This window comes from Aythya ferina (genome assembly GCF_964211825.1).
Source record: "Aythya ferina genome assembly, chromosome: 8".
Classification (NCBI taxonomy): Eukaryota; Metazoa; Chordata; class Aves; order Anseriformes; family Anatidae; genus Aythya; species Aythya ferina.
The window spans coordinates 1,317,336-1,335,967 of NC_140304.1; the positions used below are offsets into that span (position 1 = coordinate 1,317,336).

The 18,632-nt window shown below is 47.9% G+C and overlaps 1 long non-coding RNA gene across 3 annotated transcripts; it reads right to left on the minus strand.

Moving 5' to 3' along the window:
* LOC311440639 lies at positions 1–16,333 on the minus strand. Of its 3 annotated transcripts, none has more exons than XR_014695500.1 (8): positions 16,286–16,333; positions 15,960–16,100; positions 14,983–15,483; positions 9,012–9,077; positions 8,879–8,925; positions 8,652–8,788; positions 4,961–5,034; positions 1–383 (listed from the first exon to the last, which is right to left on the minus strand). It is a non-coding gene; the product is annotated as an uncharacterized lncRNA (long non-coding RNA). The 3 variants fall into 3 exon arrangements; XR_014695501.1 differs by lacking the exon at positions 1–383 and adding an exon at positions 3,639–4,340; XR_014695502.1 differs by lacking the exons at positions 1–383; positions 4,961–5,034 and adding an exon at positions 5,278–5,546.
* Between the last annotated feature and the right edge of the window lie 2,299 nt (positions 16,334–18,632).

Genomic DNA, 18,632 nt, shown 5'->3' on the forward strand with positions numbered 1-18,632 from the left:
GGGTTGCAATTAATGTTTACGATTTATTAAAGGAATAGAGGTAAGCAAACAGCGCTGGGTGCGCCAGGAGTCTCTGCTCCACCAAGACGCACACCAGTTACATCAGGAGGCTAGTTTTTATGCTGCTAGGCTAATACATATTCATTACTACTTCTACAAAAGGCAGGGTTATTCTAATTAGTTCCCAGAATCCAAACCCTCCCACTGGTGCAGGCGTTATCAGTCTCCGGTGGTCCCTCTGGGGGCCGCTCGTACTGAAGGCTCATAGTCTTCCTCCCAGGCTTTGTCCTTTGGTCGTTCTTCAGCTTCTCCCCTCCCCTTATTTAGTAGTTGCTGGGCCAGATGTCAGAAAGCTGTGTCTCGTGCAATAGTCCGCACAGGCACTGCATAGCAAACACACCAAGTAACATTGACTTCAGTTACTCACAACAGTTACTCACCTGATAAAGAACTGCATGCAATAAAGGCACCAAGTACTACATCAGTTTATTCTAACAGATCCTACTAGCTGTTACCTCAAAAAGATGTGCATACCCCTCGCTACTTGGAAACGCATCAGTCCATAAACTCTCATCCACCTGAAGAAGCCTGCAACTGACCGAAGGAAAAACAAACACCCCAAAGAGCAGCCCAAGCAGAACGAGCTCTCTGAGGGGATGCCCGGGACTCACATACAATTTGGCCCCGCCTAGCACCCAAACCCAATCACCTGGGAAAGGGTAGGGGCAAAGCACAAGGAAGTAGGAAGAGAGCAGCAGCAGCTGTGGTGGTTTTTTTTTTTTTTTTTTTTTTGTGTGTGTATGATTTTTCTTTTTATTTTTTAATCAGTTTTAGCTCAACAGCATGCATAGTGCAGACAAGAGAACTAGGGTGTTTCTAGAAGCAAAAATCCCCATGCTTTTGCTGCAGCTTTCAACATTAAAAGGCATTATGACCAAGCAAGTAATTGGAACTCTTCCAGCTGGAATTAGCTCAAACTTTTATTTACGTATAAAGAAAAAACTAGGAGTAGAACATCTGCTCCATCTTTTCCTCTCTCACCTTGCCATAGGCAGCTCTGGCTGTGACGTCCCAGATTGCATACTGCGTTTCAGCTTTAACAAATGAAAACCTTTACCCTAACCCTTACCCTTATCCTAACCATTAGCTTACCCTTATTCTTACCCTAACCCTAACCTTTACCCTTACCCTAATCCTTACACTACCCTTACCCTTACCATTACTCTATCTTTTACCCTAACTCTTACCCTTACCCTAACCCTTACCCCAACCCTTACCCTAAACCTAACCCTTTCCCTTTCCCTAAACCTTATCCTCACCCTAACACTTACCCTTACCCTAATCTGAACCCTAACCCTAACCCTAACCCTAATACTCTCACCCTAAGCCTTACCCTAACCCTAACCACAACCCCAACCCCCAACCCCTAACCCCTAACCCTTACCCTAACCCTCTAAACCTACCCCTAACCTACCCCTAACCCTCTAAGCCTAACCCTAACCCTCTAACCCTAACAATAACCCCCAACCCTCACCTGAAACCCTAACTCTAGCCCCAGCCCTAGCCCCTAACCCTAACCCTAGTTCCCGAGAACTACATCTCCCGGTATGCTCTGGGCATTCAACATGGCCTCCCAGTGCCGGAAAACTACACCTACCAGCATTCCCCGGACAGCCAGCATGGCCAATCACAGGCCGAGTGCTCGAGAACTTCATTTACCAGCACTCACTGGAACCCTCACCGCCCTTACAAAAAAAGCCTCAAGCCCTAACATCAAAAAAAACTCGAAACCCCTACAGGCCTAACCCAAACTATTTACCACACTAAACCCCTGAAGACCTATGCCTAAAACCCCTAACCCAAAATCTTAGGATGCTCAAAACCCAAACCCAACCCAAAACGTTAGGATGCTCAAAGCCCTAGCCCAAAAACTTAGGGTGCTCCAAACCCTAACCCCAAAACATTAAGATGCACAAAACCTTAACCCAAAAACTTAGTGTAATACACCATAAATGTTTGTTCATTGTCTTTTGTATTATAAAAACAAGGACTTCTGTTTGAGGAGCGGGAGTTGCAAAAGCTCCCTGCTGAAGTAAGGAGCTGCATAATGCTTGCCTAGACACTATGAAAATTCTTTTGCTTAATTTTCTTTTTAAAGAGATTTAAATTCTTAAAAATTCTTTTGCGCGCAACAGTGCGCGCAGTTGCAGAATATACCAGGATGTGCTGCGTAATCCCGGAATTACCAAGATATAAAAAGGGACCCTGGCGGGGGTGAGGTGCGTGCCGTTGGCAGAGCTTAGACTCCCCGGCTGCCCAGTGCTGTTTTGCTTGATGTTTGCTCACTCAATAAATTCCTTTCTACGATTAATACAATGCTCTCTGAAAATTAATTAAGGGGGCAACTTATAACACTTTGGACGCTCAAAACCCAAACCCAAAAACTTTGGACGCTCAAAACCCTATCCCGAAAACACTAGGACGCTCCAAACCCTATCCCGAAAACACTGGGACGCTCCAAACCCTATCCCGAAAACACTGGGACGCTCAAAGCCCTAACCCAAAAATATTAGGACGCTCAAAGCCCTAACCCAAAAACATTAGGACGCTCAAAGCCCTAACCCAAAAACTTTGGAAGCTCAAAACCCAAACCCAAAACATTAAGACGCTCCAAACCCTATCCCGAAAACATTAGGACGCTCAAAGCCCTAACCCAAAAACATTAGGACGCTCAAAGCCCTAACCCAAAAACTTTGGACGCTCAAAGCCCTAACCCAAAAACTTTGGACGCTCAAAGCCCTAACCCAAAAACACTAGGACGCTCAAAGCCCTAACCCAAAAACACTAGGACGCTCAAAGCCCTAACCCAAAAACACTAGGACGCTCAAAGCCCTAACCCAAAAACACTAGGACGCTCAAAGCCCTAACCCAAAAACACTAGGACGCTCAAAGCCCTATCCGGAAAACATTAGGAAGCTCAAAGACCTAACCCAAAAACATTAGGATGCTCAAAACCCTATCCTGGAAACATTGAGATGCTCAAAACCCTATCCTGAAAACTTAGGACGCTCCAAACCCTATCCTGAAAACATAAAGATGCTCAAAACCCATTCCCGAAAACTTAGGATACTCAATACCCAAACCCAAAACATTAAAATGTTCAAAACCCTAACCCAACTACTTAGGATGCTTAAAAGCCTATCCCAAAAAATTAGGGCACACAAAAGCCTAACCCCAAAAATTAAGATGCTCAAAATCCAAACCCCCAAAATTAGGATACTCAAAACCCTGGCCCTGGAGAACCTAACCTAAAAAAAAAAAAAAAAAAAAAAAGATCTTAAAACCCTAACCGTAAATAACTGACCAGAAATAAAACCTTAAGACTCTAACCCTAAAAAACATATCAACACTACAACCCAAAAAACTCTAATACCCTAACACGCTAACCCTGAAACCTTTAAAACCCTAACCCCCAAATCCTTAAAACCCTAACCGTTAAAACTCCAACCCTAAAAACCTTAAAATCCTAAACATAAACCCTGAAACCCCTTACCCTGAAACCCAACCCTAGTGCCCAATCCCTGAAACCTTAAAACCCTGAATCAATCTGTAGCAAATAGCATAGGCTGAGTCGAGGATCTCAGTACAGTAGCATTATTATTCGAGATTACAATGGCGGGTGTCCCACAAGCAGGAGGGTGCCTACTAATTCCGTACACAGTTTATACACTTTTTTTTTCTGCCGAGGACCGGGACCCTCCCCTGTTTCCCCATTAACTGTGCTATTTAAGGGTCATAATCTAGCTGGTGCTTCACAGAAAATACACAGCTGCTGGCCTGTTACAAGTCACATTTCTTTTGAGGTTTTTACTCTTTGAGGTGGTAATGTTTCTTACGCCGTGATTTCCACCTAATTGCTGTAAGGATTCTGGTTGTCTGCGTTTTACAAGGTTGTCTGTTATAATAAATAAAAGTCCCAAATAGGATTACAATCGAAGTTTACAATTCACTGAATGAATAGAGGTAAGCAAACAGTGCTGGGTACGCCGGGAGTCTCTGCTCCACCAAGACGCGCACCAGTTATACACCAGTTACCTCCCTTAAGGGATATAGAGAAGCTCTCTCAGATACGGCAGTCCTCGTGCATGCAGCCGGAGGTCGGTCTAATTCTGGTGCTGTTGGTGGTGGAAGCTGGGGCAACGGTGGTACTGGTGGAGATACCACAGCCACCGGAGGGGGAGCCGCCGGGGGTGGATTGTTAGGACATGGAGGTGGTAGCTTATCCAACGGCTCACGTTTATCTTCTTTTTCATGTTCTTCTTGTTCTTCAAATTTCTTACCTGCTTTTAGTGTAAATATTGAGGCTGGAAAAGGACGTGAAGTCCTCCTGATCCATAATCCTGCATAATCACTTTCTTCCTGGCTAAAAGGTTCCTTTGAATTAACATGGATATTTAAGGCCTGGCAAATCCAGTCTTCGAAGGATCCAAAAACAGGCCAAAAGACATGTAGTCTTAAAGGCTCCTTTGGCCATTCTGTCACAAAATACTGGACCATTTTTAATTTACTTTTTCCTTTTCTGGGGTCTCTATCATTCCAATTTCTAATCGTTATTCCTAATGGACTTTCTGGTGGTATGACTGGTAATTTGCTCCCTTTCTTCTGGTCTCTGGTCTTCGATTTTGTCTGACCCATCTAGGAATTTTACTATGGCAATTCCCACAGCCCTTGGTTACCTTAGTAAGAGTGTCTTGCAGGGGGTCGAGGACCTATCACACACCCACAAATCCTATAGGAATCCCTTCGGTCCTTCACCGGCCAAGTCCCTCGCGGGAGATTGGAACCGCGGTTAGAAGACCTCCACAATCGCTTCGGAACTAAGTTCCATCTCAGTCACACTCTTACACACACAGGCAACCAAACCCCACCCAACCGAACAGTATACGCTTTAAATGCTTACGACTCCGTCATCTTTGTTCAGATCTTCACACACACAATTACGGGCAAAATATAGTGCTGCAGCTGGCAAGGGAGCTGAAAAAAACAATCAGAAACTTTGCTTACCTTTATTCAGGTTCAAGATGCCATTAGTTCCGACCTGACTCAAAGAGCAGCCACCAAATGGTGGGGGTGCCTCTCCTAGATCAAACCAGAAATCAGGAACCAAAGCCCTCCCGGACGAGCCCCCACTTGTAATAAATGACTGGGTCCCAAATAGGGTTGCAATTAATGTTTACGATTTATTAAAGGAATAGAGGTAAGCAAACAGCGCTGGGTGCGCCAGGAGTCTCTGCTCCACCAAGACGCACACAAGTTACATCAGGCGGCTGGTTTTTATGCTGCTAGGCTAATACATATTCATTACTACTTCTACGAAAGGCAGGGTTATTCTAATTAGTTCCCAGAATCCAAACCCTCCCACTGGTGCAGGCGTTATCAGTCTCCGGTGGTCCCTCTGGGGGCCGCTCATACTGAAGGCTCGTAGTCTTCCTCCCAGGCTTTTCTCTTGTCCTTCTCCTTTGTCCATCTTGGCTGGATGGCAGACACTTGCATAGTGTCCCATGCAACAGTTGTAATAGTTAGCAGTTATTCTGAAACCCCTTTGTTCTCTTATCCCCTATTGACCCGAATTGCTGGACCATTCCTTTGCAAGATACAAGAACTATATATATTAACCACTCTGGTTTTCTCAGACTTGTGGTTATACAAGGGTATGTAAGACAGAAGGTCACATTTCATCATATCATGCGGCCCTAGCATTGTTCCATATTGACACGAATCAGATGAACTCATTTCACACTGTTAAGCTGTCTTATCACTGCAAGCATATCTCAATACCACCTTCCTTCCCTCTACAGGATGTAAAAACATCCTGTTGTTTGTGCAAAAACAACATTTTTATTCCCACAACCTTGATCCCCTTACCCTGAAATCCTTATTCCCCTTAAACCTAACAACTCTAACCACAACCCTAACCCTTATTATCAACCCCCTAACGCTAATGACACTGACCTTAATCCAAACCCCAAACTGCCCCTAATCCCACACAACCAACAACGAAACACACACACACAAAGATGGAAACTACAAAAAAGGCAAAACCCTGGATACAGGCCCCAAATCACAAATACGCAACCAAAACGCTACAGAAAAACCCCAGATGCAGGCCCCAAATGCTACTGCTAGGCCTCAAAAGCTCAAGATGCATCCCAAAGCAAAAATGCAGACCCCAAACGTTACAGAAAAGCCCCCAAACCCAGGCTGCACAAGTCTACAAGCAGGCCCCAAACTGCCAACAGAAGCAGGCACCAACCACACCCAGATGCAGACCCCAACTGCCCACAAGCAGCTCCTACCCCACCACCCCCTCCCAAGAACTGGACTCCACCCAGACACTGGCCCAAGACCCGGGCCCGCCCCCCGCCACCCCCCCTACCCTCCCCCCGACTCAGGTGTACAAGCAGCTCACAACCCGCCCCTTCAGAGACTGGTCCCACCCCCACCCCCACCCCCCCCCAAGACATGGGATGAGGAGGTGTACAACCAACTCCCAACTCCCTCCCCCTCAAAGGGAGGCCCCAAAGACCCCCAAATGGAGGCTCCTAGAGTGAACAAACACCTCCCAACTCCCGTAGGCACAGGCCCACCCCCTCCCCAAACACAGGCCACAAAGGTGTATAAACAGCCCAGACCCCCCTCCAAGACCATGGCCCCTATAGTGTACAAGCAGCTCCCAACCACCCACAGATGCAGGCCCTAACCCTTCTCAAAAGGGAGGCACCTAGAATGCATGAGCAACTCCCAGCCCCCCTAAACATAGGTCCAAAAGTGCACAAGCAGCTCCCAACCCCCCTCAAATACAGACCCCAAAAGTGTACAAGTAGCTCCCCCCCAGAGACAGGACCTAAAGGTGTACAACCAGTTCCCAACACTCCTGAGACACAGGCCCCAACCCCCCCCCAGACACAGGGACCCAAATTCTACAAGCAGCTCCCAACCCCTGCCAGGCAGGCCCCCTACCCTATACAAGCAGCTCCCAACCCTCCCCCCCCCCCCGAGGGAGGCCCCCAAGCCCCCCCAAACACAGGCCCCTACAGTGTACAGGCAGCTCCCAGCAACCCCCAGATGCTGGCCCCAAAGTTGTACAAACAGCTCCCAGCCACCCTGCAGAAACAGATTCCTACATTGTACAAGCAGTTTCCAGCCCCCTAGACACAGACCCTGACCCCCCACAGATGCAGGCCCCAAAGGTGTACAAGCAGCTCCCACCCTTCCCCCAGACGCAGGCCCCAAGCCCTCCCCCCAAAACACAGGCCGCTACAACCAGTACCCAACCCCCTACCCCCGATGCCAGGCCCAAAGGTGTAGAAGCAGCTCCAAACCTCCTCCCTCAACCCAGGCTCCAACAGTGTACAAGCAGCTCCCAACCAACCCTCCCCTTCCCCCTCCCCCCCCACCCCCCCTCCGCCCCCCGACACAGGCTCCAAAGGAATACAAAGAGCTCCCACCCCTCCCCCAGATGCAGGTCTCAACCCCCCCCCCCCAGAAGCAGGCCCCAAAGGTGTACAGTCAGCTCCCAACCCCCTCAATGCTGGCCCCAAGAGTCTACAAGCAGCTCTCCCATTGCCCCCAGATACCGGCCCCCAGACACAGACCCCAAAAGCCTAATCACAGGCCCTGAACTCTAGAGGCAGGCTCCAAAACCCAGGACAAAGCCCCACTGGTTTGAGACAGGGCCCAAATCCCAGACACAGGCCCCAAACGCTAATCATATGCCAAAAAAAGTATTAGTGCTGGTGCCAAATGTTACAGACAGGCCCAAAAGCCCGAGATGCTCAAGGCTGAGACGTAACTTGGCTTTCTGAATTACTGGAAAGCAGCTTTCATTCTCAGATAATTGTGTGCAGGCTAGATAGGATGGGGCTTCAGGCACCTCTTCACCTGAGGAAACACACTGCCATCAGGCACCGCTGTGCCAGACAAACTTTTTCTGCTAGAACACCCTACTCAGATGCACTGTGGCATTCAAGTGAACTGCTTTCATGCAAATATAACCGATTCAAAGATCGAAGCCGAAATTCCTTTAAGTGGTATATTCTTTATTGCAGCGCTGGATGCACGGGGGATCTCTCCACCTATCGTGCATACCCAAAGCAGAAAGCAGTCTTGAATTTATACAATCAATCTATCAATATTCTACAAGCACCTCTACATATGCATTACCTATCCCCGCCTTCCCTCGCTTCTCATGCTAATTAGCCTTTTGGCACCTTGCGCCTGTGTAGAGCCTTCCAAGAATTGTGGGCAGGGGTCTTTGGGACGTGGGCAGGGGTCTTTGGGAGGAAGACCCTGAGCCTTCCTCACAGTGTACTTTTCACCTTTGGTCAGGAATCTGCTGAATTGGCATGTTTCTTAATTGCAAGAGCTGGTTGTTGCTAGTTCTCCCGTTTGTTGTATCTTTATAATGAATTCCAATGTCCAGTTTCGAGATTTATAGTCCTTACATTCGTTTCTCTGTCCGTCTGCCGCTTCCTTATCATGAGTTCCAGTGTCTTGTTTCGAGATATACAGTCCATGTCTGGGGATTGTCCTTGCCTCCCCAATACCTCCCCAATACCTCCTTAATCATAACGACTGATGTTACAACCCACCTTGCCTGTGGCACCTGATGAACAGAAGAGTAAGCCACCGCAGCGCTTCAAAACCATCCCTGCACGTGCCGCTCCTTGTCGCTCTCTGGCCTTATCTCATATCCTTAGTCACTTCTGTGGAGAGCCTGCCACGGCACCTGCAAAGCAAGACGGACACCTTTCATAGTCACCTTTTGCTACTTGGTCGTTCTGCTCCAACCCAGCTCATGACCAGCCCCTCTTCTTACACAGCTCTTCAGAGTGCAGTTTGCTCCTTTGAGCCTGTGCGAGACACCTGTGAAAGAAAAAGAAACGCATAGGCCGATGCAGCATCCAAAGACACAGCACAACTAGGTAAGTTACTCTCATCTGCTCCCTTACCTCTGCCGCTTACCAGCCCCCGAGGCAGATGCTTCAATCTACCCTCTTCAAACAGCTACAACACCTCTAAAAGACAAAGAGGGGATGCTTAGAGGAACAGTGAGACCTACAGCACAACAACTGCTACATCTGTTCCTCACTCACCTTGCCAGAGGCAGCTCTGCGTGTGACGCCCCAGGTTGTACACTGCGTTACCTAACCCTTACCGTAACCCTTACCTAACCCTTCTTACCCTTACCATTACCCAAATCCTTACCTTTACTTTTTCCTTACCCTTACTCTTTCCTTTAACTATAACCTTACCCTTACACTTCCCGTTACCCTAACACATACCCTAACACTTTCACTTACCCTAACACTTACCCTTACCATAAGCCGTACAATAACTTATATGTTCACTTACGCTTACACTTACCCTAGCAATTACTCATACAATTACCCTAACCCTTACCCATACCTTTACGCTTACCTTACCCTAAACATTACCCTTACCCTTAACCTAACCCTAAACCTTACCCTTATCCTAACACTTACCCTTACCCTTTCTGCTACACTTACCCTTAGCCTAAATCTAAACCTTACACTTACTCCTAACCTTCCCCTTAACCTTAACCTAATACTTACCCTTACGCTTCCCTCACCCTAACCCTAAAATTAACCCTTACCATTGCCCTAACACTTACCCTTAACCTAACCCTAACCATAACCCTTACTCTAACCCTTACCCTGACCCATACCCTTACACTTACCCTAACCCTTCCTCTTACCCTTTCCCTTACCATAACCTGTACCTTAACACTTTCTCGTACCCTTACCCTTAACCTCATGCTAACCCTAATCCTTACCATTACCATAACAAATACCCTAATGCTTATCCTTACCCTTACACTTGCCCTTACCCTTGCAAACAGCTGCAATGAGCTGTGTGTCCTCCGGTGTACTGACTCCACCTCAGTTGCTACCTGCTCTACCACAGCTCTAAAGGGCTGTGGTATGGTCCTGCCTGGTGACAAAGAAGGCACCACGTAAGAAGCGGAGGTTCTGTCCTGGTCTCTTGCCACCAGATACTATTCTGTCCAAGTGAGAGCGTGGCTCGTCTTCCCAAGGAGCACGGGACATCTCCTGACAGTTTTCTAGCCATCGCTCGGGGCTGGAGACCCACAGCGGGCCTTAGAGCGCCCCCCGGACCTTTCCAAACCAGCACGGTCACCTCCATATCTTGCCGGGTGACAGCTTGAACCACACGGTGCCACTCAGCGGCTGCTGCCTCGGTCCCGTGCTCTGGCACACCGGCCCATCAGAAAAGTTGCCTTTCCAGCCCCTGGCCAGGTTAGGACAGCAACCTTCCTCTTCTTGGTCTGTGCTCTACCAGTGACCGAGAGTAGGAATGTCAGGGCATGTCTCTGCTGTCCTCCTTTGTCTGCCCTTTCATCAGGGAGCGTGATGGCGTTTCAAGGCATCACCAAGTGGTCGGGCAAGATGCCAATGGCCCTGACAACACTGCAAGGAAGTCTATGTTTCTGCAAGTACAAGGACGGGGGGGTCGTGACCAGAGTCATTTACACACCAGAAGCCTTGTCCCCAGTATGCTGGATACCAGCGTGTGGATGACTCACACCGAGGTTCACCTGAGGTTTCTTACAATGCCTCAGCACTTTCTGGTGACTCACAGGTAAGCGCAAAGCGGTCTGCTGATGCCACCTTGCAATTAAAGGGCACTGCATGTGCCTCTCTGTCCCTTAGCAAGAGAAAACAAGCCAGAGCCTCTGGGTCAGTGTCCGGCTTGGGGTACAACTGAACTCCCCAGGAAAGCCTTCTCGCAGCCCCACATGCAACTAAACCCTCTGTGTTCGCTCTTTTGGAGCAACCCGAAACATAGCCCTACCTGGCATGGAAGAGCAGTTCAAAAGAGGGCCCCAGAAAAAACGTTCAAAGCCCCTTTCGCCCATCCAAAAGTGCCCCCAAAGGAAGGCTTTGGGTACAACTGAACTCCCCAGGGGAGCCTTCTCGCAGCCCCACATGCAACTGGACCCTCTGTGTTTGCTCTTTCTGAGCATCCCGAAACATAGCCCTACCCGGCATCGGAGACCTAACCCTATCTGTAACCCCGGATCTAACCCTAACCCTTCCCCCTCCCACCCTAACCCTCCCCCCCCCCCCACCCTGACCCTAACAGCCCTGACCCCAACCCCAACCCTAACTCTAATAACCCTAACCCTAGTTCCCGAGAACTACATTTCCCGGTATGCTCTGGGCACCCAACATGGCCTCCCAGAAGTCCAGAGTCCAAGAACTACACCTCCCGGCATGGCCTGAGCACCTAACATGGCCTCCCGGAATCCTGGTGCCGGAAAACTACACCTACCAGCTTTCCCCAGGAAGCTGGCTTGGCCAGTCACAGGCCGAGTGTTCGAGAAATACGTTTACCAGCACTCACTGTAACCCAAGCACTTACTGCCCTTTCAAAAAAGCCTCAAGCCCTAACACTAAAAAACTTCGAAACCCCTACAGGCCTAACCCAAACTATTTACCACACTAAACCCCTGAAGTCCTATGCCTAAAAGCCCTAACCCAAACACTGAGGACGCTCAAAACCCAAACCCAAAACATTAGGATTCTCAAAGCCCTAAACAACAAAAGTAGAACACTCAAAGCCTTAACCCCAAAATTAAGATGCTCAAAACCCAAAGCCAACCCAAAACAGTAGGATGCAAAAAACCTTAACTCAAAACACAAACCAAAACCCAAAACTTTAGGACGCTCTAAACACAAACTGAAAACATTAAGACACACACAACTCTAACCCAAAAATTAAGATGCTTAAAACCCAAAGCCCTAACCCAAAACATTAGGATGCTTAACACCATAACCCAAAACTTAAGATGCTTTGTTGTCGATGGAAGGAAGACACAGACGCTCAATATGAGTGAACAGTGAACTTCAACTTTAATGGATAGCTCAGTCGCCTTTTATCTAGTTTGAACATAATCAACTCATACATATTACAAAAACTAAGCTCAGGATTGGCTAACATTTCCCGGTCTTTTCAGTTAGTTCCTCCTTCTTTTAGCCACCGTCCCGCCTTAGGGACTTTCCCCATCGCTCAAGGACATCGTGTCCTTGAGCCTGATTGGCTCTCAGCCAGCTGCGTACGTGCCAGACTCATGTGAGTTGAGTCCGGTACTTCAATAGCCCATTGCCTCCTAACTGCCCAACATCCACATGTCCTATTTCACTTAACCATTCCTCCACAATGCTTAAAACCCAAAGCCAACCAAAAACAGTAGGATGTACAAAGCCCTAACCCAAGACAGTAGGACGCTCAAAACCCAAACCCAAAAAATTAGGATGCTCAAAACCCTAACCCTGGAGAACCTAACCTGAAAAAAAAAAAAAAAGAAAAAAAGGATCTTAAAACACTAACCCTAAATAACTGACCAAAAATAAAACTCTAGGACCCTAATACTAAAAAAAACTATAAACACTACAACCCAAAAAACTCTAAAACCCTAACACGCTAACCCTGAAACTCTTAAAACCCTAACTGTTAAAACTCCAACCCAGTTATACACCAGTCACCTCCCTTCAGGGATATAGAGAAGCTCTCTCAGATACGGCAGTCCTACCTCTCGTGCATGCAGCCAGAGGTCAGTCTCATTCTGGTGCTGTTGGTGGTGGAAGCTGGGGCAACGGTGGTACTGGTGGCGATACCACAGCCACCGGAGGGGGAGCCGCCGGGGGTGGATTGTTAGGATATGGAGATGGTAGGTTACCCAACGGCTCCCATTTATTATCTTTTTCTTTTTCCTGTTCTTCTTCTTCTTCAAATTTCTTACCTGCTTTTAGTGTAAATATTGAGGCTGGAAAAGGACATGAAGTCCTCCTGATCCATAATCCTGCATAATCACTTTCTTCCCGGCAAAAAGGTTCCTTCGAATTAACATATGTATTTAAGGCCTGACAAATACAGTTTTCAAAGGATCCAAAAACAGGCCAAAAGACATGTAGTCTTAAAGGCTCCTTTGGCCATTCTGTCACACAATACTGGACCATTTTTAATTTACTTTTTCCTTTTCTGGGGTCCCTATCATTCCAATTTCTAATCGTTATTCCTAATGGACTTTCTGGTGGTATGACTGGTAATTTGCTCCCTTTCTTCTGGTCTCTGGTCTTCGATTTTGTCTGACCCATCTAGGAATTTTACTATGGCAATTCCCACAGCCCTTGGTTACCTTAGTAAGAGTGTCTTGCAGGGGGTCGAGGACCTATCACACACCCACAAATCCTATAGGAATCCCTTCGGTCCTTCACCGGCCAAGTCCCTCGCGGGAGATTGGAACCGCGGTTAGAAGACCTCCACAATCGCTTCGGAACTAAGTTCCGTCTCAGTCACACTCACACACACAGGCAACCGAATCCGAATCCCACCCAACTGAATGGTATACGCTTTAAATGCTTACGACTCCGTCATCTTCGTTCGGATCTTCACACTTCACACATAGAAAAACAGGCAAAATATAGTGCTGCAGCCAGAAAGGGAGATGGAAAAAAAAAAAGAATCCAAAACTTTGCTTACATTTATTCAGGTTCAAGATGCCATTAGTCCCGACCAGACTCGAACAGAAGCCACCAAATGGTGGGGCACCTCTCCTGGATCACATCAGAATTCAAGAACCAAAGCCCACTCGGACAAGCCCTCAGTTGTAATACATGACTGGGTCCCAAATAGGATTGCAATTAGAGTTTACAATTTATTAAATGAATACAGGTAAGCGAGCAGTTGCTCGCAAGCATTTCAACTCCTCCCCACACACACACCTGCCAAACACCACAGAGATGACTGGGCCAGCTGCCCTTCAGTACGTGCCCAGAGGCAGACCAGATGTCTTCACCAACACAGTCCAGACAATGTATTAGTACATCCATGCACTGCCACGTTAGCTGTCATCACTAACTGCCAGGCAGGACAGCTCCAGACCAAACACATACACACAGGCACACCACAAACACTACGAACAAAACACACAACACAAGGCGCAAGAAAAAGTGACCCCCAGAGGAAAGCCCTACGGCAAAAGCAAGTCAGAACAGGTGCTCTGCAGCAGACCCAAGGAGAGACTCAAATGTCACGACATGCGACTGGAAGCAACTGCCAGAACTGGGATGATGGAGGCATAAAAAGCCTGCCTTTATGACAAGAGACCAGAAGAATGGGGACTGAAAACCCCGTAAGAAGACACTTAGGAAATCAATTCCCAAGCAGGAGCTCCTGATGCGGCCCAAATGACTTCTGCAAGAGTGAGGATGGAAACAGATGTGATCTCAAACTGAATATGATGCACAAGACCTGAAACAGATCTGCACTTTAAGCAGCAACTGCAGGACAAGAAGTGCTCAGATCAGAGCCATGATGACAAAACAAGCCTTGAGGCCCTTCAGCACAGCTACCAAGTCGTCTGTCTAGTCAGTCCAGGGCAAAAAGCTAGGAGGATATCAAGACCCGAGAAGCACAGAACAGATGCTGCAGAAGCAACACTACATGACAGACAAACTGAAGGAAACTGTCCTGCATGGAGCTGGAGCACGCACTCACACTACAAAATAATCCCGCTTCTTCTATTAGCCTGGTGACCAAGCCACAAGCAGCCTGAACATGACCCAGCATGAGCCACCTTCACAGTGGCACCAAGTCTATTCAGCCAGCTGGCTCCATGCTGCTCTGACTCCCAGCTCCCATTAGCCACCCCAGATATGCAAATACCAGGTGCCCCCCAACTTAGCTCTCATGTTGCTGGATGGTAAAGTCCCTCCGCCTCAAGAAATACATAGGCACTGATTGTCATCTTAGTCAATTGCCAGGCTCATCATCAGCTGCAAAAACAGAGTACCAGCATTCACTAGCACTCCAGCCATGATGCCCACCTTCTCCACAATGCTGATTACTTCTGATGCTACATACGATTGTGCTCACCTGCTCCTCTCCAAATCCAAGCTCCAACAGTGCAGCCAGTATCATCCACACCACCTGGGAAAACAAAGGGATTAAATGATCATTGCGTTCACAACAAATCACCCAATGGTGGTTTTTTGTTGTTGTTGCTTGTGTGTGTGTGTGTTTCTTTTTTTTTTTTTTTTAAATCTGCTTTAGCTCAACAACATGCAGAGTGCAGACAAGAGAACTGGGGTGTTTCTAAAAGCAACAATCCCCATGCTTTTGCTGCAGCTTTTAATATTAAAAGGACAATATGGCCCAGCAAGTAACTGGAACTTGCTTAACTGGAAATAGCTCAAACATTTTTTTACGTAGAAAGAAACATCTAGGTGCAGAACAGATTATGCGCCAAAACAATCAAACACCAAACAATCTTCCCTTTGCTTTGGATAAGGGATGACCAGGCTGACAACACTATCCTTCCCTCAGAGCTTCGTGACATGAGGATTTCCCTTCCCTGTCCACGACTGCACAAAGCACCTGCAAAGACAAGAGAAAAGCATACTCTGAGGCACCTCACAGCCACAGCGTACCTGCTGCAATACCTCTCTTCCCAGCTCCGTTACTTCAGCTGCTCACCAGCTCTAACTGAGATTCTTCGCTCACAGCGCCACAGCAAACTCTGCCCGGGCCACACAACACACACTACACAAGCTACATTGCTTAAGACACACAAGCTGGAATGTTCCCACCCAACAATCAGTCGCATCGCACAGGAAGGATGCCGCATACTCCTAGAAACCAAGCCTACCAGTCCTGAGCAGCTCCCCACCTCCTCCTGCCAATCACACTCAGCACACACACTATTTGCCACTTAAAAAAACAAAACAAAAACAAAACAAAAAAAAACCTTAGAACATGCACACACACACACAAAAAAAAAAACAACTGAGCTCCACAAATGCCAAAAAGACATGCAGACACAGCAGCCCCAGCAGGGGTAATCACAGACTTGCCCTTTGCAGATGAAAGAGGTGACTCTGATACAACCCTGCTCAGTCTCTTGGTAATGCTGCATCTATGCTGTCAAGCCACACGTAGCAGGTAAACAAGCTGGTTTTAGTCCTCTGGAGAATTACACAAGTAGGTTTATGCATCTAGAGATTAAAATATAGCTCAAAAACAGAAGCATATCCCACCATCCCAAAGAACAGTGAGCCAGCAACGTCTACTAAATATCCCTCTATTAAGTGAATTCCAAGCACTTAAAATCCAGAAATCCATAGACTCCAGCCTGCCTAGAGAACCCTGCAACTGACTGAAGGAAACACAAAGTACCTACCCCAAAGAGCAGCCCAGGCTGAATGAGCTCTCTGAGGGTATACCTGGGGCTCATATACCATTTGACCCCACCCAGCACCCAAACCCAATCTCCTGGAAAAGGGGAGGGACAAAGCACAAGGAAGTAGGAACAGAGCAGGAGCAGCAGCAGCTGGTTTTCATTCTTTTTTTTTTTTTTTTTAATCTGATTTACCTAAACATGCAGAGAGCAGACAGGACACCCATGCTTTTGCTGCAGCTTTTAATACTGAAAGGACAACACAACCAGGCAAATAACTGGAACTTTTTCAAATGGAATCAGCTCAAACATGTTCATCATCACTTGCAAAAACAGAGAACCAGCATTCACTAGCATGCCAGTCCTGACACCCACCTCCTCTGCAACGCTGACTACTACTGATGCAAAAATGTGCCTGGGCGGCGCCGCGCTTAAGTGTGCCCGAACAGACTTATCCTTTAGAGATGAAAAGGTGACCCTGCTCACTCTCTGGGTATTACTGGACTTATGCGGTCAAGGAATCGTACCCCACGGTTTCCCAAAAACAACGTACCTGGCAACCCCTCATAAATGTACTCCTAATATGTAAATTCAAGGACATAAAGACTTGAAGGCTGCAAGGTCTGAAATCTCAGAGACTTCTAAACCCTGCTCCATCACTTTAACAGCAAGGTTTTGACTTTGATAATATTTGATATACAGGCAAAGACTCACAGAAAGCCCCCTAATTCTGTAAAAATCATAAGGGTCCCAGAACCACAAAGCAAACACACAAAGTAACATCGTCATCCTATCTGTAAACATGCTATAACATATTTCTCCCCTGAAGAAGAGCTGCATGCAATAAAGGTACCTACTACTATACAGTTTGCTTTAATTTACCAGATCCCAATAGTTGTTACCTCAAAAAGATTTGTGTATCAGTCTCTACTTTGAAATGCATGAGTCCGTAGATTCTGACCCATCTAAAGAACCCTGCAACTGACTTTTTAGAAAAACAAAGCACTTACCCCAAAGAGCAGCCCAGGCTGAATGAGCTCTCTGAGGGTATACCTGGGGCTCATATACCATTTGGCCCCACCCAGCACGCAAACCCAATCACCTGGGAAAGGGGAGGGGTAAAGCACAAGAAAGTAGGAAGAGGAGGAGCAGCAGCTCTGGTTTATTTACTTATTACCAAAAAGGCTATGCTGATGGCTCAAAACATGCTACAGGACACTGGGCCCCGCACCACCAGAGGCCAGACTCCAGGGGCTTGGGACAGCTGGCCACCGCACTACCCGAGACCAAGCCCCGCGCCGTGGCATGGCCAGCCCCCACACCACACGAGGCCGATGCCCGGGCCCCGGGACCATCGTCCCCAAGCCGCCCAAGGTCGGCCCCGGGACCCTGGTGCAGCTAGCAGACGTGTCGCCCACGACCGGACCCTAGGGGCTTGGGACAGCCGGATCCCCGGTGCCCAGGATGCCTGGCCCCCACGCCGCTTGAGTCTGGCCCCAGGACATCCAGCCGCCATGCTGCCCGAGGCTGGCACTCTGGAGCTTGGGACGGCCAGTCCCCGTGTCTCCTGAACCTGGACTCCTGGGGCTTGGGACGGCCAGCCTGAGGCTGGCCCTCCACGCTCCTGGACAGCCGGCCGTTTCGCCGCCATCCTTTTAATGTTTGATTGGCTCGCTCTACTATGCCCTGTCCTGTTGGCGAGTTAGGAATTCCTGTTATATGCTGAATCCCCCATCTTTGACAAATCTTTCTTATTCTCTAGCTCTTGTAAGCAGGCCCATGGTCAGTTTTTAACTGTTTTGGCACCCCCATAATCGCAAAACAAGCTGTTAAGTGTCTGTACATGCGAAGCCTTTTCCTCTGCCTGGACTGAGGCCCATATGTACTTACTATATGTATCTACTGTAACATGTACATACTTTAACCTTTCAAATTCAGAGACGTGTGACATCCATTTGCCCAAATATCCTGCGGCCCCAGACCCCTAGGGTTAACTCCAACCCCTAGTGCCAGGCCCTGGTGACTACAATTGGGGCATGCCCATACAATTCCTCGTGCTTCTTCCATTGTTATACCAAATTGTTTATGCAGTCCCTTCGCATTTTGGTGGAAATTGGCATGCGCCTCCCTAGCCATAGTAAATTTACTCAGTGGGGCCGAGGCGGCTACCAGCTCATCTGCTCTCTGGTTCCCTTCACCCAGACCCTCCGCCCACTTGTGGCTTCTTATGTGGATAACTGTGTATGCATGCTGTCTCTGACGGATGGCAGATTGCAGTGTCCATAGTAAATCAAATAGTTGGTCGTTTTGTATGTCTCTAATTCAGGCATCTTCTATGCACGCTACTAAT